We start from the raw sequence: 25,419 nt of genomic DNA, 5'->3' as shown, positions 1-25,419 counted from the left end.
CAGAGTTTATGAATGTTTATTCTGAGTGCTGGATTTCTCGTTTCCCTGAAAAATGCATTGCAGTAGTTTGGTCTTTCCATGCTAGATGAACACTCCAGTACCAATAATTTGAAGCTTACTCTTTACAAGTATTAATAATTATTTTAAGTTGCATCCACGTTAATTCTGATTAAATATTAGGCCTCTTTCAGGCCACAGATTGGCTCTGCAGGGCGCGCACTTCAGTGTCTTGCTGAATTTGGGCCATGCAAAGAGAATTAAAGCATGTGGAAACTTTCATGCCATTATTAATGGATGTATGCATGGTCTCTGGCACCTTACATTGGAGACGCACCTACCCTGCTCACTGTATCTGCCTCAGACAAAGCAGACAATGGTGAGATTTGTTTGATAGCTCATTCTGACGGCCTTCCTGAATTGTGGGAAAGAGGTATCTAAATTACAGCCTTGCCTCTGTGTCTAAGGCCAGAACTGCAGGAACTGCTGTGGGTTCTGCTTGGAGTGCAGAGCAGGTACATCAGAGCCAGGCTGAGAGCAGGAGCAGCCCTAGAGGGGAAGGAGTCTCAATGCAGCACGGGGGCAATGGCAGACTCTTCTGAACAGCCACTCGTTGCCTCTGCGAGCAGTGATCCTTCCAAAACTGCGTGCAGTGCTTTCATTCAGTGAAGATTTGCTTGGTCATCAGGAAGGGAGCTGCTATGTCTAAAAACAGCTTTAGTAGAAAAGGCCCAGTGAGGCCTTTGGTCTTCCTGCATGTCAGAGCTGTGCATGTCCGGGATGGAGAACTGCATCCAGGTTGCTACATCTGCTGGCCAGATCAGTGGTTGATATTCAAGAGGAATGTTTCGATCCTGGCCTGGCAGATAACCTCAGGCAAGGTGTTTTAAATTGCTCTGGGAAGCCAAGATAAATGCACTGCCCCACAACAAGCTCCCTGGCAGAGCAAAGAGAACAAGCGGTCATATGGTGGGAGCAGCATGTGCCCACCAGCCGCTTCCAGAGCCCCTGGAGGGGCCCTGCACAGCACTGATGCTTTTGGTGCCTCTTTAGGAAGGCAGAAGTAGGGATCTGCAGGAGAGCAGAACAGCGCTGACCGCACAGAATGCTGTGAGAGGATCCACTATAGGAAATATTTCCCTTCTCATTTTCGATGGCCATTAATTTGAGGTGTTCTACTGTAGCAAGAGTGAGTGCAGTCTCTTCACGCAGCACGTGGCTTGAAGGCTGGCAATGCCCCTGTGGTGTGAATGTTTTTTAAATAACTGTCCTTACTAGCTGTAAAATCAAGCGAGCACTTTTCCCACTAGAGTCCCAAACTCCTGCTAGGGGCCAAAGGGATTGGGAGGTTTTGTTGCAGCCAACAGAGGAGTCATTTTTCCATTCTCATGACATAGAAACAAGGTCAAGATCTGGAATTCTGCTGCTTAGTCTACTTCGGTTCTATAAAATGATAATAGTGTTATCTGTTGATTTATTAGCGGAGGTGTTTTTTCACTATTACTCTAGTGTGTGATTACTGTCAAGGAACATCCAATGAGTGGTGTGGTTGCTTGTGTTCCCAGCTGGGAACTTCTGTCCATGTGAGGTGGTTGAGCTTTGGCAAGAGTGCATGGGGCGCCCACCAGCACCTCTCCCCACACTGCTGAGAGCACAGTGGGGATGGTGGCATGGCTTCGTGTCGGAGCCCAGCCCTCCTCTGCAGGCAGCCATGCATGCTCACACCAGCCCACCTGCCCTTGGCTTCCAGCAGGGCAGGGGGTTGATACCTGTGCTCCATTAGAACTCAGCTAATACTTCTTGCAAATGTATTTTGTGACTGCTAAAAAACACAGAGTCTCTCCAATGCTTCAATAATTTAGAACAGGTAAGCTTCACAGAGCCTCGTTTCTTTCATGGATTTGATGCTTCTTGCCTTTGTGGTGCTAACCTGAAAACAAATGTCTGTGTCTTTTCCTTTTGGTTTAAAAAAAAATAACTTCTGTGAGGTGGGGGATGGAAGAAGAGAAGATATATTTAAAAAAATGTGCTTTGTGTGAAAAATCATTCCTTGTAGTTCTCAATTTCTTACTTCATAACAACTTTCCTGAGAGGTTCGGTGTGTCTTTATGGCTGATATAGTTACCATTATGTAAGTAGAAATTTCAGTGAATGGGGAAAAGATGTGACTTCTACCAGCTGTGACAGTAACATAAAGGGACAATGTTAAGATTTTTTTGGTTTGGTCTTTCTTGAATGTAATGTCTTTATTTTTAAAATTGCATTGAAAAGTCTTGCTGAAATATTTATATAGCACAGATATCGTGTAAAGGAAAGAACCAGAAAAAAGAGTTCTTGGGAGTCGGTTCTTAAAGCAGAGAATGTACATTTCCATTTATCTTCCAACAGTGAAGCTTGCTTTTCAGAGGTGCTATCGACTAAATCCAGTTGGAGCTCCCCTTCAGTGAAATCTGATTTTTAAACAGCTTCATTTGAAAGCAGTAGCTTTGCCACTCATTTGAACGAAGGGCAGCAAGCTACCCAAGTAAATGATGTGGATGACAGGGGTGTTTGTGTACAGCGTGGGTCAGGGAACTCAATCCAGGGTCCCTTACACCTTAAAATATTCCTTAGTATTTTGGCAATGGATTTTAGTTGAATGTTTCCGTGTTTCTTTTCCATTTCTTGTTTCTCCCCCAAAAATCTAAAAAAAAAAGAAAGACAGACATTGAAACCTCTCTACAGTTTTGATATCGTGCGTTGTTTTGTCTATAGGTAACATTCTAAAATAATAATAATGCATCATTGAGGTGCCTGAATGTCATTTTCAGGATGTAGTTATCTGTTTGGGACCCTTGTTGAGCTGAGAATGCACAAACAACAGCAGCACAGGCAGCAGTGAGAAAGCCAGCTTGCAGCCTGCAGGGTCCTCCGCGAGCAAAGTCACGGTGCATCTCAGATGGTGCTTCGAGCCGACTGCTCCCCAAAACAGGATTCCTTAATGCTGGTGGAGCACCTGCACTCTGGGCACTCCAGCACTCACAGGTCGCCTTGGAGCAGCTCCTCAGAGCAGCTCCATCTTAGAATCACTAGATGGTGCCTCCTTGGTGGTATTGACTGAGGATGTGGGCCATGAACGTCTATCACACACCAAGGCAGAGGCGTGAGCTAATGGGTGTGTGGCTGTGTCACTGTGCAGTCTGCGGTTACATCCCAGGAACAGAAAACCAATGTATTACATGGTAAAGATTAGTTTATTGACGGAGCACAGGTTTGTGCAGAGCTGTGGGGATAGCTCCTCCATGATGTACCAGTAAGTATTCTACAATGTAATAATTTAAAACCATTAGCAGCATGTTGTTGTCGTCTTTCATTTTAATTGTCTTATGTCTTGTGCTGTATGTTTGTTAGTGCTGGCACATATGCCAGACTTTAAAGAGTCTATTGTGGAATGTTTGTCACAAACAACCAGGACTAAAAGGCTTGAGGGCATGAAATAAACATGCATTTACATTAAAAAATAATTGCTGGAGGGCTTTGCTTCATGTTTTTCTTTGTCTTGGAGGAAAGATGAACTCTGTTCTGCAGTTGGCAGGAATAGAAACACCCAGGCACGAATCTTCAGGAGCGCCGTGAGCTGCTGAGGGGTCAGGGCGGGAGCGAGAGCCCATCCTGAGCCACCCACCTCTGCTGCTCCAGTTCCTTAATGCTCCCTGTGGACGAGCATGGCAAACTTGTCAGGCCAGGAGTCCTTGTTCAGCTGCCTGACATATGGTACCACATCATCTCTGTTTCATTTTGACAGTGCCAAAACCCAACAGCCTTGAACAGCAGCCTCGAAATGTAATAGAATGAACACATAATGCCACAACAAAGCTGCTGTGCGGGGTGTATAAATCTGTCCATCAGTTAGCAAATTCCTTGTAATTATTTGTTTTCAAGCAGTTTCTCTTCTGATCGACTGTTGGTTGGTTGGTTGGATGGCTTTTGTGTGATTTCTTGTTCCATTTCTAGAAATAGACTTTTGTTTCTGGCTGCCAGGGTGCTGCATGTGCAGAAAGCCTGTTTCCAGCATCCCGATGCTGTTTTGCTGACCTCTTCCTCACTCTGTAGGGAAGCACAAGTTAACAGAAAGATTACAGTAAATTTGTTCTATGGTAAGCTTACATCAGGAGAAGAAGCAGAAGGCACTTCCACAAACCAGTAATGACTGCATGTCACTGCAGTGTGGCTCGTATATCACGGGGGATGACAAAGTGGTTTGAAGTGTGTAAAAACATCAAAGGCCCCTTGTTTATTCAGGGTCACGGACAGATGGGATCTGGTGTATGGCAATCCTGTATGAAAGCTATGGTCGTTTGGAAACGGGAATGGATGAAACCAAAATTGGAACAATATGTAGCCACAAAGACAGAGCATTGCATGAAAAAAAAACGATTATTAGATCAGCATGAGTCAACTAAATTATTTTTATCCCAATTAATCTCAAATGAGACAGTTAATATTGGGAAATTGTGTTGGTTTGTTGTTTTTCCTTTCCGCAGAAATAACTAATTGCACTTATGGTGACTAGAAAGCTTTTAGTTTGTGTTTTGTTTAGAGATTGGGTTTTTTTGCAACTCGCTGAGAATGAGTCAAGGCTGCTTTTTAAGATAACATGACTTTAATGTTGCTCTCTGAGTGGGCATTCTAATAACATAGGTAATATTTTATCAGAAATCGCTGTTTCTGAGAATCCCACCCTTGAAACATATTCTCAGCATTCTCACTATGAGTACTGAAGATGTTTTAATCACAAAATAATACATTCCGTGTTTGTTTCCATCACAGAAATATCGCAGTGGGCTTTTTTATCCTCCCTTTTCTCCTCCTGAAATTACATCCCTACACTTAACCCAGCAATTAAAAACAAGCTTGCTTGTTTGGGGCTTTTTTGGATGTTTGCCTTGGTGGAACATCCAGATATAAACTCAATTTTCTACCTCACCTTTATTTCCAAAAGAGAAACGCAGCCAGATTTTCAAAACATTTTAAACATCTCCTTGTGGTTGAAGTGCTTAATGGCTTGGCTTAGGTTTGCTCCAGCACAAGTGTCAATAATTATAAAGATTTCTTTTCCCAACATTTACCAGTCTCCTGCTATGGGGAAAACTTTACTGCATTCAATTTGTTGCTCATCACAATTCATGCTTTTCCCTTTATTTTTTTCCTTACTTGAAGTCGGCTTAAAGTTTGTTTCAGCTTCCTAAGTGTATCTGTTCACCCCATCCACAAGGGAGTAAAGGGGAAAAAGGGAGAACAGAGGAGAGAGAAAGCATCTACCTGCTTGAGCTCAGCTCCAAGCCAACAGCACTGTCTGCAAACACAGCTTTGCACGCAGGATAATTTCCACTACAATTTACAGAGTGACTTTTAAAATCTAGCTCCAGCCCTCGGATTTTCTGTAGATAGAAATCACTGTTAATTTAAACATTCCCTGGTAGTTCTACAGCTACTAAATGAAGCTCTAACCCATTCATCCATCAGTCCGTGCTGCTCTTCAGGCTGAGCACATCCACTGTCTGTGGAGATGTTTCCTGATTTGAGCTTTCCCGTGTTTAGCAAATACTTCCCATAAACTTGTCAGGCTCCTAATTAATGCAGCCAACCACTAGGCATGTCAAACAAATTACATCATTTTCTGTATATGTCGCAGTTTCCTCATTTGTTAGCTGGGTTTAGTAATTGCTGAACTGAAATTATTTTGATTAACACAGAGTCTGAACCCAGTTTACTGGCACTCCTCTCTGTTTTGGGGAAGGGACAAAGTCTCAAAACAAATGTTGGTGGATTATAAAATTGATGAGAATTGAATTTTTTTAATGAGGCTTGAAAAGTCTTGGGAAAGTCGTCTGTACCGTAATTAATTTGCACTTTGAGTCTCTTCCTTTCTATTCTGCTAGCAGGAAAGAGGAAGCAGAGAAGACAAGGTACAAACTGCTTGTTTTCCTTTAGGTCTCCTATTGAGAATTAGTGGAAGGTACAGAGGTGGGAGGTACACAAACAGCACAATTTGTCTAGAGGTTTGGTTGACTTGAGATTTCCAGTCACGTTTTGAGAACAGAGCTTTCCCCAGTTAATAAAGCAGTGCAGCTTCTCGGGGAAATATTCTTGCTCCAGCTGAACTCCATTTTAACTGCAGAGTTTCAGAAGTGAGAATTCTTTTCCTGTGCTTCAACACTTCATCTTCTGCTTGCCACGAGAGTTTAGGGGAATGAGCAGAGCCCAGCCCAGCTCTGGTTCACCCAGGATAGTGGCCTGGGGACGCTGCTGCTAAATTTGCACTGCTACAGACAGACTTCCTCATTGCTGGAAGACCTGAGAGTTTCAGTGACTTGCAATCCACTTGCAAACTGTCTTCCTCCAGAAAGTCCCTTGGGGTCTGCACCGTTTGTAACTTGGTTCTCGTGGGTTATAATTCAAGTGATGTTAAAGCGTTCTCTCGGGTACTTTTAGTTGGCATTCATGAAGTGAGAAAGTGTGGAGGTTGAGTGTTTTGTTGGCCAGCTGAGGGCAGAACTCAGTGCCACTCCTGCAGGATTTTAGCCCACCTTTTCTTCTCTCGAGGCTCCCACAGCTGAATGAGAAACCGGGTACAGGGATTCCAGCTCACTAAAGGAATGGTGAGATGTGGATTGGGAAGTCTAAATGCTGTCCGTCACAGAGCAGTGATGAAGTGGGTCCAGCACAGTCGCTCAGCGGTGCGGTTGTTCTCCCTTTGGCTGATGTGGGAGCTGTAACTCAGGTGTGCTGCTGCACTCGGCTCAGGAGAGGAAGAGTTGCACGTCAAGAAGAGGGCCGGCATGATATCCCTTGTTCAGTCAGCTCCTGTCTACGTCTGTAAAATACCACTTAATCATGGCTAATGGCTGGGTAAATCTTGTGCTGATTCTTTACACAGAGGGTAAATTTCATCCTTATGCAATAGATCTCCGTGGATCTAACATATCTTTTAAGCTGCGCTTTCATATTACAGAAAGCCTCCTCGTCTCTTTCAAGAAATACAGCTATTTTTTTCCAAGTTATGAGTGCTTTTTTCTTCTTCTGTTCCATGGCTGCTGAGTGATTCATTTCCCAAATGTTTACAGAGAACATCTAGTGGAAAAGGGGATCATGACTTTTTAAAATACCTATTTAAAGAAGATGTCTCAATAGTGCTGTGTAATCCAGCGCAGCTTCTCTCTTGTGACCAGAGCCCACGGCAGAGTTGAATCAGTCTCAGTCAATCAGAGCAAAGGATTTTTTTGGCAGGTGTATTTCCCTATATTAATTCCAAATACATTTTTATTACGATGTAGCAGATTTTAATTGAAGTGGCCAGATGGGGTGTTTTATTTTTTTGCTCACCTTTAGTATCGTTGTAGAACAATCTAAATTATTACACTCTCATTATTTTAAATTATGAATATTATTTAACCATTTTGTGAATATGGAACGGTAATATATTTTTATGATTAAGGTACTAGAAAATTCATCTTGTCTGCAGTCTTACATTGTTTCAATTAAACATTCTGAATATAAAAATGGTTTAAAAATAGAAATTAATTTTCTTAGACGTTTTTAATATTAATACATAGGCTTTGCAAATAATACAGCGGGTATAGAAGCTGGAGTTTTTAAATCCCAAATTATATTTGGATTGTATTTATTCCACCCTAACGCTACTGCATCTGAAGTTTAGAAGGGGGGAAAAAACCAGAGAGGTTGTTTTTAACATTTTAAGTCATTATGCTAACAAATCCTTTTAGGTTTTGGGTCTTGGCAATACGGTAGGAATCCTTGGTCAGGAAGGGATCTTCATCCCACACAGCGCTGTTCTTTTTTAATGTGTCAGAAGAAAATTCTCCTCCTGGTGGAAGGAGATTTATGTATCCATCGCCACATCTCTGCCTCCCTTGAGCCAATTTTAACAATATGGCTCTTGTGCAATTTTGCGACTGCGTTCAGTGGTAACAGACTGTGATCTGAAACTGCAAGTATACATATGGCATGCATGTGTGTTTCTGTGGGTGTCTGTGCAGGACATAGCATGCGAGCTAGTCCAGCAGATAACCAGTGCATCCAATTCTTACTGCATTCATACACGAGTAGAATTATTTTCCAGTAATAGGATGTCTTTCTGATATGATGAAATATTTGAGATATAAAATCTCATCGCAGATCAGCTGTGTAACGTACAAATAGTTGTGGTGTCCCGGTTTCTTCTACTTATTTTCATGCCATATTTATCCAGTAATAAATTATTGGTGTGGGCTGCCAGCCCTGTTCCATCAATCTGATATCCAGAATAAAAGCTGGGTTCTTCATAAGAAATCGCTGTTATTCAATCAGCTAAAAAAAGAAAAAAGAAAAAAAATTGTTTAGAACTCCGCGCCAGAATAGAGTCCAAATCACTCTTTTATGGCTGCACTGGCTTTGCAGAATTAAGGTGAGTGGAAAATAATAAAAATCTGTTCCTGTCACTAGCAGCAAAGAATTATAGCTCTGAAATGGATTTCTTGCGTAAGATAATTATATCCTAATCACAGCTGTGCCTTTGGAAGTTGTGCCAGTTTGACAGCATTCATCATTAAACACCTGGATTTGTGTTGTGATAGTGTTTTTCTAAGTTGTACTTTACATATTTGATGAATACCGTAAGATTTCCTCTCAAAAAAATTATGTTTCATATAAGCCATCTGAATTTAATGCTCAAAAGCTGATTAGTAGCCTGAAGGTATAAGGTTGCTCGTAGCAATCCCAGTTATTTTCTCTTGAAGCATTTCATAGATGTCAGTGCATTTGAATCAGGCTCCATATGCAATATATATGTATACATTCACATCAATTAAGATTTCTGAGGTTTATGAAGCTCAGGCAGGTCTCTATAATGAAGTACATATTTCGTTGCGCTATGATATTGGGTTTACACTACGAACTCGGAAACCTGGTTGTAATTGTTAGCAAAACAAAAGGTGTTTGCAAAATAGGATTACTGCTGGGCTCTTGTCTCTGCTGTGCGTGGAGCCAGGAAGGTACACTGCTCCGAAAGTGTTGCTGAAATAAAGTCCTGTTTAAATTTCTATTTACTTCAACTCAGTTGAAGTAAAAAGGCTGGAATATGGTAGGCCCACTGAAATGGCACTTCGATGAAACAACAATGTTTATCATTTTCCTTGTAGTTGGATTTGACGTATTTAGTGAGAAATAAAATGCTTTTAATGCTGAAATATAAAAATGCTTTTAAAAGCCAAAATCTATATTGCATTTCTTTCCAGACTTTCAGTGAAGTTTCTGCTGCATCTGGGTATTTCCTAATGGGCTTTTCTTTGTTGATCACCTCTATTGTTTCTGTTTGGCAGTGTTAGTTAAGACGGCGTCTGTTCCCTTGTAAAGAACATATTAACCTCCCATGTTTGCAGGCAAGAAATTGGGGTGCAGGCAGTAAAACATTTAATGATAGTCCTAAAGAAAATATGGTGCAGAGATGAGAATTAAATCAGGGTATTTCAGTCTGACCTTGCTTTTGCAACTACAAAAGCTCTGTCTACATGTAGCACATGTCGTGGAAATTACTTAAAGGGTCATATCCCTCTGAACAGGAAAAAGCAGTTCTGGAAGAGGCTCAGGTGAAGCAGGGCCGTCCTGTAACAGCATGAAGTTCCTTGTCCAAGTTAGAACAGAATAGAGGCTGAGCCTGCAAATGTACATGTGTAGTGCCAGAGCTCCTTTGTCTTCCAGTATTTCTCAGATAAAATATATAATAAGAAAACTCATGCAGTTGTTGACCTTTAAATGTATATTATAGTCTTTCATTTCATGGTTTTAAATAACTATTTTCTTATTATAATTTAATACATGTTATGCCTACAAACCTGGAAAAATTGGCTTGTTCCATCAATTTCAAAGGAACACAAAGTACGTTCTGTTCTCCACTGTAAAAGTTTTATTAAACTTGATAGCATTTAAAATAGTCTTTGAGAACTGCTGACACAGTGATTCTGGGTTCTTCTTGGCTCATGTGTAGCCTCAGCGATGCCTGCAATGAGAAGCTTATTTCCTGAACTGGTAATTGCTGTAGTCACACTAGTCTTTGGTCATAATGCCTTTCTAGGTCCCAATGCACTGGATTCAGGAGAAAGGTAAAGATCATATTGAGGAACAGTTTGCCCTGAGGGACTCTAACATAGTAGATAAGAGCATTTAAACTGTTCTGCAGCTGTTGAATGATGGGCATATTTAGTAAGGAAGCCTGGAGTGATGATGGGATGGATGCATTGGTATAAAAGTCAGGCTCCTAGCTGTCAGCTAAACCCATCCATAACATAAAATGAACAGACTTTGGATATCTTCTTGTATTAATGCCTATTGTAGAAAAGAAATCCTTGCTAATACCGCAGAGGAATGATCCTCATCTAATAACTTAAAATGAAATCAGTTTTCAGTGGGACAGTTGCAAATGGCAATTCTTTCATGAATAAGGAAAGATAATTTCCAAGAGTTGACATCCTACTCTGATAAATATTCATGTCAAAGCCAAGCAAATTTGGAATTTGCATGAGTTCTGACAGTGATGCTGGCTAGCCTAAAAACATCCCTTCTTCTCTTCAGTGACTACTTCTGCTTACCTTGCTATGCACCTTTTGTGGAGCAGCAGGGACCCAGCTGATGCCATTATGGATCAATGTGCCTGATCCAAACATGTAAGTGCAGCTCTGTTTTTCAGGCTTGCCCACCCAGCCTGTGTGATTTCTGCCAGGTCCAGGAAGCTGTAAGAAAGGAGGAAGATATGAATAAGCCCCTTCCTCAGAAATTATCCAGTGGTAAATTGAGGCTGGGAAATATATCTTCTGAACTGAAGGGACATCTAATGTATAGAAGGTTTTCATGGAGCTTGTGGACTGATCCCTGTGGGTAAAGCTAGTTTTTTCTAGCTTTTCTCTCGATAATGCAAGAACTGTTAATTTTCACAGCATTTTCTTCTAACTCTCCTAAACAAGGAACCAAACCTTTTAATACTAGTGATGGTTTAAATATTCTATGCTAAGGCAATGATGAAAGAGACATCTCAGGGATTTCTGAAGGATGGAAATTCCGGCTGCATTTGACCATTTCTCTTTTAAGAAAATTGTTTTAAAAGCCTGGATATAAATAGTAGTTAGGCAGTACGAAATGAAAGTATGCATTAGAAAACAGTGTTTGGTTCACGTCATTTTTAATGTGGAGCTGTGGGACATGGGGCTCATAATGGAAATGTCTGATATTTTCAGAGTCCTGCTGCAGTCCATCCAAGCCAAGCAGCATAATTCAATGATTGATGGAATTTTGGGGGTGGAAAGAAGCAAGGAAGCTGGCTTTTAACTATAGCCCCATGGTAACATACCTGTGTGCGGTCATAGAGCACCCAAGGGGACTCTAAAAATCCCTGAATTAATAAAGCTGCGTGAGGCGAGAAAAGCCATGTTGCAACAAACCAACACAAGTGTTGTAGGGGGCAAGGGAGGAAAGAAAACCCCAAGAACTCTTCTCTCCTTTGCTAACAGAGCATAGTAGGCAGCACATGGTCATGTACTATGTGCATTCCTTTTATTTTTCATTTGTTTTCTTGGTCAGCACACCGCAAAGAACAGCAGTGATGGACAGAGCCACAAACCCATAATGACTGCATGTGTTACAAAAATACGGACAGTGCTTACAGGAAAGTGACACAGCAGATTTAAAATGTGTGGTAACATTAAAAATGTCTCTGTTTATTCTGGTTCCCACACTTCGGGGAGTTGCAGGCATGTGCTTTTCCCTTGGCAGGAATCTGACAGGGCACTTAGTGCCTACCGAAGGCTAAGTCAAGTATAGCAGCAGGGCCAGGCCCTGAGGCCGAAGCAGCAGACTTCATCATCCATCATCCCCTGACAGATGATTTTCTGGCTCTCTATTACATGGGGAGAAAATGTTCACACAATGCACAATGAATACATGCACAGGGAGAATCTCCTTTGCACAATACTTTTGTTATCTGTGACCAAATACTCATTGTTATGAAAAGCATTCAATTAGCTTACATAAGGAAAAAGGTCAAGGAAAAAAACCCTTAAAATTTAAGTGGCAACAATTTCCTGGAAGCTGGTTTCCTTAGATCACATAATGCTGGGTATTTTTGTAAAAATGCAAACACGCACAAGATCAAACCCAAACAAGTAAAAATTGTGTTTAGTTGAACGTAAATTTCTGAATTTTTATGGACAGGAAGCTGTTTTTCTGTGAAACTGTTGGCTGTCTGGGGTTGAGGCATCCCCTGTGAGGTGCTCAGGTTTGGATGCAGGCACTTGCATTTCTGCCATGCTGCATTCAGCAAAGGTGGGTATTGCAGCAGTGGTTCCTGCTCAGAACTTGGAGCCAGCGTGCAGGATTCCTGGCTGTGGACATCAGCACAGTGTTTGCATCTCATCTTCACCGCCTCCACATTCTGTATTTCTTCACCTCACAGGGGAAAATCACTTTCAAAAATGGTAAATGTTATTGAATTTTGATAAAGGAGTTAGTTATCTAAGGACCAACACAGATTTATCTGCTAAGCTTAATGTGTTTTTTATTAATTATTAGGCGCTGTGATGATGACCTTGTTTCTGCATGTTAAAGAAAAATGTCTAGAGCTTTATTAACTAGTCAGCATCTCTGGGTGCTTGTATGCAGCCACCAAATAAGCTGCATAAATGGGCACTCACTGATGTGTGCTATCGACACTTCGGGAAGCGGAAGGGATTTTCTGGCATTTACTGTATCTGTCATAGAAAATTCAGATCAGATCCTTAACATTGGCTTTTCCTATCAAGGTCATCCAAACCACTAAAAAGTCGTGAGCTGCGGAAGGAAATTCTAAGAGTTCTCATGTGGTCATTGCTAGAGAAATCATTTCCTTCAGTATCCATATGTTCAGCATATTTGCCTTGTTCTATCTTTGGTGAAGTTGTGGCACGGCTTTCAGGGAGGAGAGGAAGACAAAAAGAAACCTTGCAGAGAAAAAAATTTTGGCCAACCTGTTTTCAAAAGTGTTATTGAATCATTAAACTCAGCAGAATGCTCATTTTCCTATGGGTATGGAAGCAACAGGAAATTCTTTTTCTCTCATCCCTTCTCAGCCACCCTGTTTCTCTAGCTCACAGCTAAGGCTGGAGGAGTTCATTGTCATCTTACCTTTCCAACTGACATACCGATGTTATGAAAGGAATTGTTTCGCCAAGTATGGTGTGTTGGTCCCATCCTGCCAATGTGATGTAGCAAATATCCCAAGATTTTGAGCACTGTGAATGGACTCTAGCTGGCTGTCTTAATGTGTAACATTAATGGATGCCTTCTTTTCTATTTTCCTGCCTGCTAAATACTGATCGGCTAAACATCGTCCAAAGCATGTGGCACAAACAGACCTCACTGAGTTCCTTGTGTTTGCTTTATTTCTACTTTATATATATAAAATATATATATAGTATATTTATTATACTATAAATATATATATATTTATAGTTTATAGAACTGCCTGCACTGAACTTGCACGATGAATTTTTTCTGCGTCTAGAAAGGAAATAAAAGTACGAGCCTGAATTTTGGCTGTGAACAGAATACTCCTTTCTGCAGTTTCTTCTTTCCCCCTGTATTTACCAGTTTGTTGCAGCTATTGTAGTTGATGTGATCCAAACATACCAACTACATACGTGTGTGCATTGTGGTTCCTGGTGTCTGAATCTCTAGCGCAGCTAATTACTGGGTGGCTCAGCCTAAATAAGTGGCCTTAACATGATCCAAGACAGCCCAACTTTGAGCAGAGGGTGGACATGATTACCTGCTGGTGGACAGAATTTTAAGATTATATCTTTTTGAGCTGTGTCCTTGTGTACAGTACTCAGCTAGCAAGGTCGCATAAAGACAGACTGGTCTGTCCACAGCAGCCCAATGGCTTTGGAGGGTATTCATCCACTCAAGTTACTTCTCGGTGGGAGGAGTGTGCCCTTTGGTTCCCATTTTCCTCGTAGTGCAGAGGATTATTCTGGGTAGGTACTCAATGCTTGGTCAGAAGCGTTGTCTCTGCAAAAAAGATGACTGGATGTTCTGCAGAAACTTGCTGTGTATGCTGAAATGTTAGGAGGGCATAATAGTAATGTAGGCCTTAGTGTACAGTTTGTGGCATGCTTTAGGCCATCCAGGGAAAGCAAGCTGAGAGACTGAGCTGAGCTGTGGCAGAGGTTGGAGCCATATTAGTGTGTTTGCATGCTCACGTGCTGAGCACACTCAAACAGTGATGCTGAGACAGCTGTGAACCCAGAGATTACACTGATATGAAAAGGAAGACCCATAAGATGGAGGTAGAAGGAGGTTTTGGCTTAAAGTAGGCCAATGACCAGTAATTAACCCGAGCTGGAGAGTTTCCTATGCTGCCTTGCACTGACCTGCAGCCTTACCTGGGATTGCAAGCTGATTTATCGTGTTGTGTGCTTGCAGCTGTATTAAAAAAATAAAATAAAAAAATTTAAAAGAGAAGCCTTTTTCTGAACAAGATTTTTATGTTTTTTTTCCAATCAAAATGCCTCTTACGCAAGCACCGGTCCTATATCCTTTCTCAAATGCAGAAAACCCTCACAGAAAAGGCCCAAGTGATGTGAGGAGCCCTTTCCAGAGAGCAGATTGTCAGGAGAAATGTTCTTGTCGGTGGTATAAAGAAAGGGAGGTCTAAAACACCTTCACTTTGTGTTTTGTTTTGCCTATTTGGGAATGTTTTTCTTTAAAAAATGGTGTAAACCTGATATCGTTATATATTTGTAATGAAGCAGGAAATTCTTGGTAAGCCAGAAACTACCTGTGGTCACTGTAACGCAATGGAACTAATCTAATCTAAAATCTAATGCCTGAAGCTTAGGGATGCCAAAAACCCCAGTTTCAAGGAGATAGGGATAGAGGTGCTGCAGATTTCCTAATCAAAATTTCATTGTATTTGTGAATGAATAATTATTTGACCAATTATCACTGTTGTTGGGGAAAAAATCAGCTGCTCACTGAATGGTTTTACTTACTCTTTTCTCTCCCTCCTGAGAAGTTACATTTTTTCATTCACTGTTGGCAGACATTAAAGTATCATTTGCTGAACACTCAAACAGTTTGGTTTTATTTTCCCAGGTTTCTGAGAAGAGAGCCAGCAGTGAAACCTGGAGCCTGTTGCAGCTAATCAAGTCATGATGGAAAGGTAAGAAATTATCTTTTTTTTCTTCCCTAGAGTTTGGGCTTCATTCCTTCATTTCAGTGCTGCTCACAGCTGTATTTCCAAAATTTATCATGTCATCTTACAGATACGTTTTCTTGGAATTTCAATATCCATCTCTCACATTTTCTGTGGAAGGAAAATAAAAGACTTAATCCAGCTGTTCTGATCAGCAGAAACTGGTGAAAGTTCTTCCGTGTGCAAAAGAGATCCTGTCACTCCTGTAAGGGGAGCTGTTTCACAGAGGGCTTGGGGTGAGGCTGTGAGAGCCTTTATTCAAGAAGATGGGAGGCTCACACGCAATTTTACACGACTTGGTTGGGAGTGTTCAAGCTGTGGTTTGGGTCTGTGATTGGTGCCTGCAGTCAGGTTTTGTACCGTCTGTGTGTTGAAACAGGAAGAGTAAAAAAGGACAGCACTGCTACCTTCAGATCTGTCAGCTCTCTCAATTTTTCTATTGTTAATTTTATTTAATTTTAACTTTGGCTTACTAGCACAAGTATTCCTGAGTACAGCCCGTGTCAGCTGTCTGTATTCATAATAGATATTCATAATCTGTTGCTATTTGTTCAGCAATCTCGGCCAAGAACATCCCAGAACTGACAGTTTCAAAATCCTTTTGTTTATGGGAAATTTTACACATTGGATTTTCCAAACACTCAGCTGGGGAGTGATCACTGCAAACATCTGAGAACACTTTAGCTATCCTAATTCTCTCACGATGTCTTACTAATATCCAAAGGAACAACTGCTCGTTTCATAAAGTAGTCTGCCAGGTTTCTTCAAAAGTTGTCTTAAATATTCTAAGCACACATAATCTCAAATACATTGTTTTGCTCCTTCCCAAATAACGCTCTCATAGGATATCTCAGGATATCCTTTTTGAAGCATGTAGTCTCTCTGGGGGGCGATTTAACTAGAGGACAGCCTTACTGCATGCCTTCTGTGCAGGAGCAGATTTTGTCCTACTTGAGTCTCTTTTAAGGATAAGTAAGTGTAAGTTGACCACCAAATTTGGAATTCAGTTTTGTCTTTTAGTTCTGGTTAAAATAAATGCTCCTGAATTTTAAAAGTTAAAAGGTTCATTAAAATGCATTCAGAGCTGCCTCTGGGGTCATACCTAAAGTATTTGTAGGAGAGCAATGTTAGTATACAATTTGCAAAGCAATAACCCATATCCCAGGTGAAAAGGAAGCACTGTGAAGCTAAAAGCTAAATAATAAATACTGATGAACAGGAAAATCACCGTTGGAAAAAGTAGTAAATCCCAAGGTTTGGTTGTTTTGCTCTTGCTTGCTAACTTCTGTACAGATTTGCTGATGCCTTGGGAGAAAGGGTTTTGTCACTTAGGATCACAAAGACAGTTTTCAAAATGTTACCAACACATTCTGTCCTGCTCACCCCCCCCCCCCCAAAAAAAAGAAAAAAAAAAGCAAGCAGCATTTTGGCAACCAGTACAAGCAATAACAGAGAGGCTTCTGCCAATTATTATTGGCAATTATTGATGATAATGACTTGCTAGATGCTGCAGGAAAATAGCAGAACAGGGTAATCATTTCTTTATTTACGTCTTGGTGTGCTGATACTGATTCCTTGATTTACACAGGAAAATGGATGGGCTTTCTGGCACCAGTACTTTAGAGCAGGTCTTCCAAACTTTGTTATGTCCTTATTACATACCCACAGACTTAAAATTAAGCCCAGGTGAAAGTGCTTCCTGGAACTTTGGTTAGGGAGCTTGTTTTGATCAATGAACAAACCTATGAGTCCTAGCAGAGATGCTCCAGAGCAGGAGCAATGCCAGTGTTTTCAACCTCAGTGCCTCTGCTGCAATAGCGATTGTTATCTGTGATTTCCTGCCCAGGAAAGGTGGTGTGAGCCAGTGTGCTCAGAGAAGTCATTGTTCTGATGTTATAATGTAGTGAAGCTGCCAGGACATAGAAAATTAAATAGCTGCAATCCACTCTCCAAACAATATCACAGTGGATGGCTGGGAACCCACCCTGGAAGCCGGGAGCTAAATTTTATAGAGGATTCAGTTCCAAAAAAGGTAAAACCATTCAAATGTAAGACAGCTATCTTACTGGATAAATAATGTAAAACACCCAGGCTGAACAGAAATAATTACAGTGACATCACTGGAAAATACACTTAGCTGATGAAGAAATTATGTAAAAATACCAACAGTAGTTAAGAGGCTTATAGAATGACTAATTTTCTTAAGATGCCGAGTGCCATGTGTATTTCTTGCAGAAGCAGTCTAAACACTTGGGGTAATTTAGAAAGCAGACTTAAATTTATATGTAGTAGGAGTTTTTCAAAACTTATTTTTTCAGTAGTGAAAGTGGCTTAGGTAATGCATTATCCATGTATGATTAAAACAGTAAAATTTTGATGATTTCACCTCAACACTCTTACTTTATTATTAATTGGAAATACGCAGAGACTCAGATACTAAAATTCTGGTAGCCTTGTGGACTGAACTAGAAAGAAAGGTGAGAATTTTAAGGAGAGATGTGTCCATCCCCAAGGGAGATGTGACATCACCAAGTTTTACAGCACAGTCAGAATCCCCTCAGTACTAAACCATGTCGTAAGTTTGAGGTGAGGACTAGAGGGAACAGTGGTGAGCTGACAAAGAAAGAAATGCTCCAGTGCTCCAAAGCAGGTGGATGGACAAAGAACTGTGATTTTAATGGATAGCACCAAAGTTGGTGGGGTTTGCTTCCATCCACCTAAAAGTTGGAGTTCTGAGAAGGGCTGACATTGCTTGTGTCTACAGAAAACACTGCCTGCTTCTTCCTTCTCTGGGTTAGCACAGGGATCAGCAGGTCTTTTATCTATGTTGCATTCAGGTGTTTACAGACGTGCAGTGCGTAACCATCTGGCCTTTGCTTACAGTTGTGCTGCTTATTCTGAAAACATTTGTACATGGCAGCAGCCTTACCAGAAAGCAGGAGTATGTGCCATGAGAACACCTTTGCTGTTGGCCCACTGTGCGAGCTGCACGCACAGCACTTGCACTGCTTTTAGGGAGGTATTATGGCTCAGATAGTAGCTCCTATCCTTTCTGAGCCAAATTCAATTGATTGAACCTTGGCATTGCCTGTGTGTTCTAAAGAATTGGGTCAGTGTAGCCAAAGACTCTGTATTTGGCTACATAACTGCATTTACTACCACTAATAGAGAATGCTGTGGGTTGAGTGTAATACTGCACGGGGGGAAGAAAAAAGAACAAAATCAGTGCTCACAAGAGAAACAGAATTATTCCATTCTGTATCTTGAATAATATGAGACCCCTCAAAACTGTTTTCACCTTACTTGCATCGTCTACTAATCAAGAAAAGGAACCCAACTTCAGGATACTGAAATAGAATCTCCTCCCAGCCACAACATTTCCTGGAAGAAAATAGCTAGCAATATGTATAAAATAGGGAACACGCTCCAAGGCCAGCCAAGCCTGCCTCCTGCGGATAGTTAATCTATGGCTATAAAGTTATATTGTTCTATGTATTAGTCTTAAATGACTTGTACATATGTCCATTGTTGTCAGTTTAAAAAGTATAGTTGTGAAACTTTGGTTCCAAATGTTGAAACATTTTGTCGTATGAAATGAACTGAAAACAGCCCAGTTTTTTCAGCAGGCTAGCTTAGAAGCCTTTTTAGAAGGCTAGCTTAGATAGCAGTGTTTGTAATTATTCTTCACAGGGAAACTGTAGGAATTTTTTTAACTGTTTAACTCTTGCTGTTCTGTTGTTTGGAAAGCCTGCTTTCTGCTTATAATGGTCTGATCTGTGCACTGATGTTATTGCAGGTGCTAAAATATGTTATATGTCAATGGCTGATCATTCAAGAGCTCATATACTTTACCGTTCATCATGTAATTTAAGGACTTGAGATGGTCTAAGAACAGGGAGTAAAGTACACAACCAGTGTAACTTCTTTGAAAGGGAGTGTTCCATCTGCAAGGTGCTCTCTGCTAATCCTACCTGGCCAAATAGTGAACCATCCTAATAGGGTCTGGTGGAGAGCCAAGAGGGCAGAGCTAGTGTAGTTGATATGGAACAGGTGGCTTATCACTTGACACGTTCTTCCACAGCTGATTTTGTGTTTTTTTTCTTAAGTGTAATTCTGTCCTTTGTACTGGTATGTTTTTGTGGGAGGAAAGAGTCGGACTCCGTTCATGAGAAAACACTGCTTAGGCTAAAATATAGCAGGGGATAATGTGGTAGCTTGAGTTTCAGATTTGAGCTCTCTGAAATACCAGGCTTTGGCTCCAGATGAATTTGGCAGCATCTGATTCTCTGCTGTGGAAGTCTCCACACGGCCACCTGAAGTGCCCTCCCCTTGCATTTCCACAAGCTGCAAGGAAGCAGTGAGGCCAAGAACACACCTGAAAACACAAGGCATGGACCTTCACACAGGCCAGTGCTTTGTCCTTAGGGGGAAGTACACTGTAATTCTGCTAGCCACATCCACAGGAAGTTAAATACTAAAGCTACTAAATTACTAAAATTGTGTAGGCACATAGTTACATCACCTGGGTGGAAGTAAAGTCCAAAGCAAGTGGAAGAGTTGTTATGCACCCAACTGCTGCCTGCTAGTCTCCTTTTCAAAGAGGTTCCTACATCTGTTAAGCTTATGGCTTCAGGTGATGCCTGGGAGGTATGATCGGATGGTGCACACCTGCAAGCCCTTCTGCTGTCCTAGTGGTTTTAAGGAACAATCAGCAGTTTTAGTTCTTTACACCAGCTGTAGGGTCCTGTGCTGGGAGGAACAATTTTAGCCAGATTTGGGCACCCTGCCTAGCTTTGAGTGACTTACAGGGACTTCGGGTTTGGGAAAATTTTGGATGGGTGAGTAATAATAAGGTACGGCTCGCTTGCCTGGTATCCACTGTGTTCCCTTGCACAGCAGTAAGAAAGCAGATCATGAAGTATTTTTTATTAGAGGGTTTGTGGTGGGTTATTGCAGAAAGGCAAAGGGACTGCATTGTGCCTTTCTGCTTTTGTTCCTAGCTGGTTTGGTAGCAGCAGGGAGAGGCTTACATTAAAAAACAGTGCACTGTGGTGATGTGGTTCAAAAGAACTCTAATGTTGCTGTATATATTGTGTTTCATCCCATGTTTTAAAGATTTAGTACTAGAACCAGAAGGTCTTAGGGAAAAGTCCCGTGGGATGCTTCCTTGTTCTCAAGTTTGTGAATTTAGAGACAGATTCAAGGCAAAAACTGAGGCAAAAATAACCCTGATCTCACAGTAATGATTAGTGGGAGAGAAAAAGGTGTTACGGCTGAGGCTTTTTATTTCAAGTCTGGAATATTAGGATGTCTCCTTAATCCAGTCTGATGAAGAAAAGCTTTTTCATATATATATTTTTAATATGTGGATCTGATAATGTAAATTTGTAATGACGACATCAAGAAATATAACGGTTACATTGGTAAACGTGCACATGTAGAAAAGGCTTCAGATTGCAGGGGCACAGTCAGCTTAGTTGCTGGGAGGTACAAGCAGTTACAGTTTAAAGTAGAAAGCAGCTCCCAAAACGTGAGTTTCAAACTTTATAAATGGCTCGGGTGTCAGTCAACTAGCATTGCTTCCAGGCTGGTTGTGATAGGCTCTATTTCACTTCCAAACAGCAAAATACTTTGCATTGTAATCTGTCTATGGCCAGTCTTGTTTTTCTTCTGCATGTCCACAGCCTCTCTGCACAGTAAGATTTCAGGTCCAACTGAAAGCTGTTTCATGTACCACATGGTGAGCTATAATGTGGGAGGCTCCATCTCCCGAAACGAAAACTGACTCTTAATAAAGAGCACAAAGGTTCTGCATCTGTAGGTTGTGCTCAAGCCATGTGCGCGCAGAGGAGCTCCTCTGGTGTGCAAACCCCGAACAAAGGAAAGTCATGTTCTTTCCTGGAAAGTCTGTGCGAGGGTGCTGCAGAAACTGCCTTCGTGTAAATATTTAAAAAGAATACATGTGTCGGAGCAAACCAGCTGCTGCATGAATAGTGTTTAGATTAATTGTATGTGTGTGTATGTGTAAACACGTGTTTAAGCACTTGCAGGGAACTCTTTCTGCAGGATGGCATAATTTCCTATTTTATTTCTATTTTTTGCCTTTCGTTCTGAAGTGCCTTGTTCTGTCACTTGGAGATGTACTGCTGAGCAGGACCAGCAACTGATCTGGTACCTCCAGCTCACCTACTTCTCTGTGCTGTACAGAGACTGCGGGACTGACGAATGCTTGCTGCTTGGTGCATACGTCTTCTCCACTGAAACTAGAAACATTTCAGCAACTTCACTCTGTTTTGGTTTGTAATTTATTGATGTGAATCCCTAAACATGCTGGTTTTTAGAAAGACGTTTTGGTTTAACAGAATGTAGATAATTGCTTTGATGTTTTGGATTAAAAAGAACTGTTTATCTTGCTTAAAAGCGATGACATTTTTTTGTAACAATATTGTCTTTATTAATACATGCGCGATGGCTTATAGCATTGATTTTATCTTCCAAAAAACTAGATGGTTAAAAAGAAAAAATAGCTGCTAATGTGAGGGTGATAGAAATAATTTAAAGATGATCAGCTGCTATGATTTAGTTCACATTGTTCACTTAGGGAATAAAAATGAATATTAAAAAAATATATTAAAAACGCAGGCCCTCATTTTGCTGCTTTTGGCATATTTGCCAAGGGGCACAAATGCATATTAGAAAATAAAATGGTTTCTCATTTGAGACTTTCCTAAATAGACTTCTTGGTGGATTTAAAATCGACACCAAAACTGTACTTTGCAGCTTGCAGCATGCCTACATTCAAATGCAGGGACAAATGCAGCAATGCTTACCTCCTGGTGCTGTTGTTTTGATTTGGAGCTGTTGTTTTGCCATTAGTGTGTATAAAAGGAAAAAGAAAAAAATCTTTGAAAGGAAGTATCCTGTTTTCGTCCCTAAATGGAGATCTTTTCACATGGAAACAATTGCGTGCAGAAAATTGCTGGAGCAATTTTGGAGGCCATTTTTAATTTAAAAATTTGCCCGAGCACAGTGCACCGTTGTTTCTGCCTACAAACATATTTTAACAGTCAAGCAATATAAATTCTTTAAAAATTGAGTTTTAGAAGGGAAATACTGATACAGTCTTAGCTGCTGGCATAGCAATTTGACAAACAGTCTCGCCCGTGCGTTCGCTGACTTGTCATTTCTGTTGCTTTTTCCTCAGCTGCAACTGGCTTGTTTGATGGTTACTCTTTTTGCTATTGACTATTCCTGCATTGGCAAGAAAATTTTCTACAGCTTCCTTTTGTAGCATAATTTCAGGAGCCTTAAAACCACTCAGGTTTTAAGTTATGATATGTTGATGTGGAAACTTGTGAATAATTTGGTCAGAATTGATACAGTAACTTGCCAGCATTGGGACTTTTGTAAATGAATTTGAAAATTCTTCTTTCACATTTAATGTGTTTTCTCATCTCCATGATTTTTCTGTCGCATTCATTGGTTTTTATGATGCACTATAAATTGCTGTGCAGTGTTCTGTGGTGATTTAGATGATATATCTATTAACAGTATTGTATAAGAGTACAATAACTTTCTTCTGCATGCCATGACATTTTCAAGTAATAACACTTATGTCAGAAGTACACTGCTCTGAAAGTAATGCCTCTTATTTATTTCCATGGGAACTAGAAGATACAAAGAGTACAATAGCACTATTTCATAGAGCAGAATCTCAGCTAGAAAACACTATTTCTCACTGCAGTCACTGCCATTGGCTCTGCATTTTCACCAGCAATAAGGAAGAGCCTGCTTGCCGTGCTTGTAAAAAAAATCTGCACCAGTGGAGGTGACCCACTGTCGCTGTCACCACTGAAATGTCCCACCCCCTGTGCTCACATCCACTGCTTGGTCTCCATAAATGGTCAGCAAGAGTTGGTGAACGTCAGTGGGCACCATTTTTTTCGCATGAAGGAATTCAGTTCCACCCCTTTGCTTCATACACACTTTCACATCAGACGTCATTTTGTCAGAGTGCCCCTCTGCTGCCATCTGTTGCACAGCATCAACACGTGACAGAATAGTGGCAGGAAGATTCAACTCCTCCTGCTGTACCACCACCATTTGCCTGGATGCCCTGGGCCAGCATAATAAAATAGGAGGTGTTACTTTCGGGGCAGTCCTTGTAGATGCTATGATATTCCAGGGAAGAGTTTAAGTAGATACTTTTCTGCCACTGACTGTGGTGTTTCAGGAGCTTTTCAGTGAAGTTGAGCCTCTAATTAAGCGTGAAAAGCAGCTTAGTATCTTTTAGAATTATTTAATCTTAAAGCTGAAATTAACTAAATTATTTCCTGGACTCAATAATTAGAATCCTGCTCATGATTTTAAATACATATTTCCTTCTTGGTTGCGCAGTTGATTCTTAGTGCTTCATTCATTACTAACTGCATGGTTAACCTCAATGTATGCACAGGCAAATTCAATTTTGCTGCAGTAATTAGTATGCATTTTGAGGAGAGGAAAAAAAAGAAGTGGCATGAATAGAAAGATTTGCTGTTATATATATTATGCATGTATTGCAAATAAGAAATCACAGCTGTAAATAGATCCATTAGTAATACAGATTATTTGCTTTATTTCCATGAAGTTATTTAACTTCACTGTAGGAGTTGTTTTTTGTCTCTTCCTCCCTTTTCAATGTTAAAATTTGAAGCAATGTGATATGAAATCAGAAGTGAAGGGAAAGCAAACTGATTTATGTTTTTAGGAATAGTTCAGAAATTATATAGCCTATGAAACTGACTGCCACAAGATTTTGCAGAAACGAAGTGACTTAGGATGAACAAAGAATTAGACATCAAGGGACTTAATAAGGAGAGCTGGAAGATATTTCCAACAAAACCTCTGTAAGAATACTAAATAATGAGGGGGGGGGGGGGGGGGTTATGCATATATTTATATTTTTTTAAGACAGTATGTTCCTGTCAGAAAACATCCAGTGATATATCTTAAATTACAGCTCCCTTTTGTTAATTGTTGAAAAAAGAATCTGTTTATTCATCAGTAATTTTGGCTTAGGCATTCTTAAGGTAGGCAGAGATTGCAGACAATCTCAGAATATACATTCAGCCAGAAATAGATATACGCAGAAAGGCGTAAGGAAATAGAAGCAATACCTAGAGTTTTAGAGGTCAGGTGGGACTCTGTGTCTAGCAAAGGCAGCTTCTAAGTGGTGAAATGTGTAAAAAGATTTTTCAGGTATGCAAGTTTTTCCATAACTGTATAATGCATGGGTGGTTTGTTCCTTTCTTTTCCACCTCTGTTCCAAATAGCCCCACTTAGAGACCAGATGACTGCTCATCTGGTCCACAGGAACCATTTCTAATCTGCTGACTTAGCATTTACTGGGCTGATCTCCTGGCACCCAGAGAATCACACTCCCATTGTTCTGTGAAATGTGGAGGGAGGTTTGTGGGCAGGAGCATGTGCTCTGTCCTCTTGGGATTCAAGCCACAATGGGCAAATTCCTAGGTCTCATGTGATTATTCCTCCCAGTGCTGATGGCTGGACAAGGCTCTTGGAGATAACTCACTTTACTAGTAAGTAGAGCCTTGGCTAAAGAGGTTCCATCTCCTCACCTTTGTTCTTCAGGGTATAGAAATAACTTAAATCATTATGGGTTCCAAATCAATAGAGTGTCACTTTATGGTCATCTGTGCTTTAATTGAGCTATGGATAAATAACTCCTTAAGACTCATTTACGTTTACATGGCCTTGTCTCCTCTTAACCTATATAACAGAGTGACTGAAGTTCTTGTTTTGGGGTGGCAAGATGGGATTTTCCCTTGGTCCAGCAATGGCTTTTTAGAAAGTAGGCTACATGAGGGAAGCAAATAGTGTGTAGAAAAGGTACGTTCCCAGAAAGAAAGGCAATGTTGAAGGCATGAACAAATATGTAGTGATTAATCATGTATTAGCTATGAACGATTTCTAACATCAGAGGATGCAATCAATGAGGTTTTTGACTGAGTAAGGACTTCTAGGTTTTCTATATGAAAAAGCCATCTGACATTCATTAAAGCTAATAAAAAATATATATCCATACAACACTTTTGACTTAAAAATCAAGAAGTAAAATTGGGAAAGGAAAATGTATCATGGAAACATGCCTGTACTGTTGA

General features: G+C 40.6%; 1 long non-coding RNA gene across 1 annotated transcript in view; it reads left to right on the top strand.

Moving 5' to 3' along the window:
- The window catches only part of LOC125699405 (uncharacterized), a 315,820-nt gene that overhangs the window by 60,209 nt on the left and 230,192 nt on the right, over window positions 1–25,419 (top strand). Inside the window, exon 3 of the long non-coding RNA XR_007379534.1 lies at window positions 15,157–15,223. This is a non-coding gene — a long non-coding RNA (uncharacterized LOC125699405). The remainder of the gene's footprint in view (window positions 1–15,156; window positions 15,224–25,419) is intronic.

The sequence above is a fragment of the Lagopus muta genome, chromosome 12 (genome assembly GCF_023343835.1).
Source record: "Lagopus muta isolate bLagMut1 chromosome 12, bLagMut1 primary, whole genome shotgun sequence".
NCBI lineage: Eukaryota > Metazoa > Chordata > Aves > Galliformes > Phasianidae > Lagopus > Lagopus muta.
This window is presented reverse-complemented; position numbering and strand designations above follow the sequence as displayed.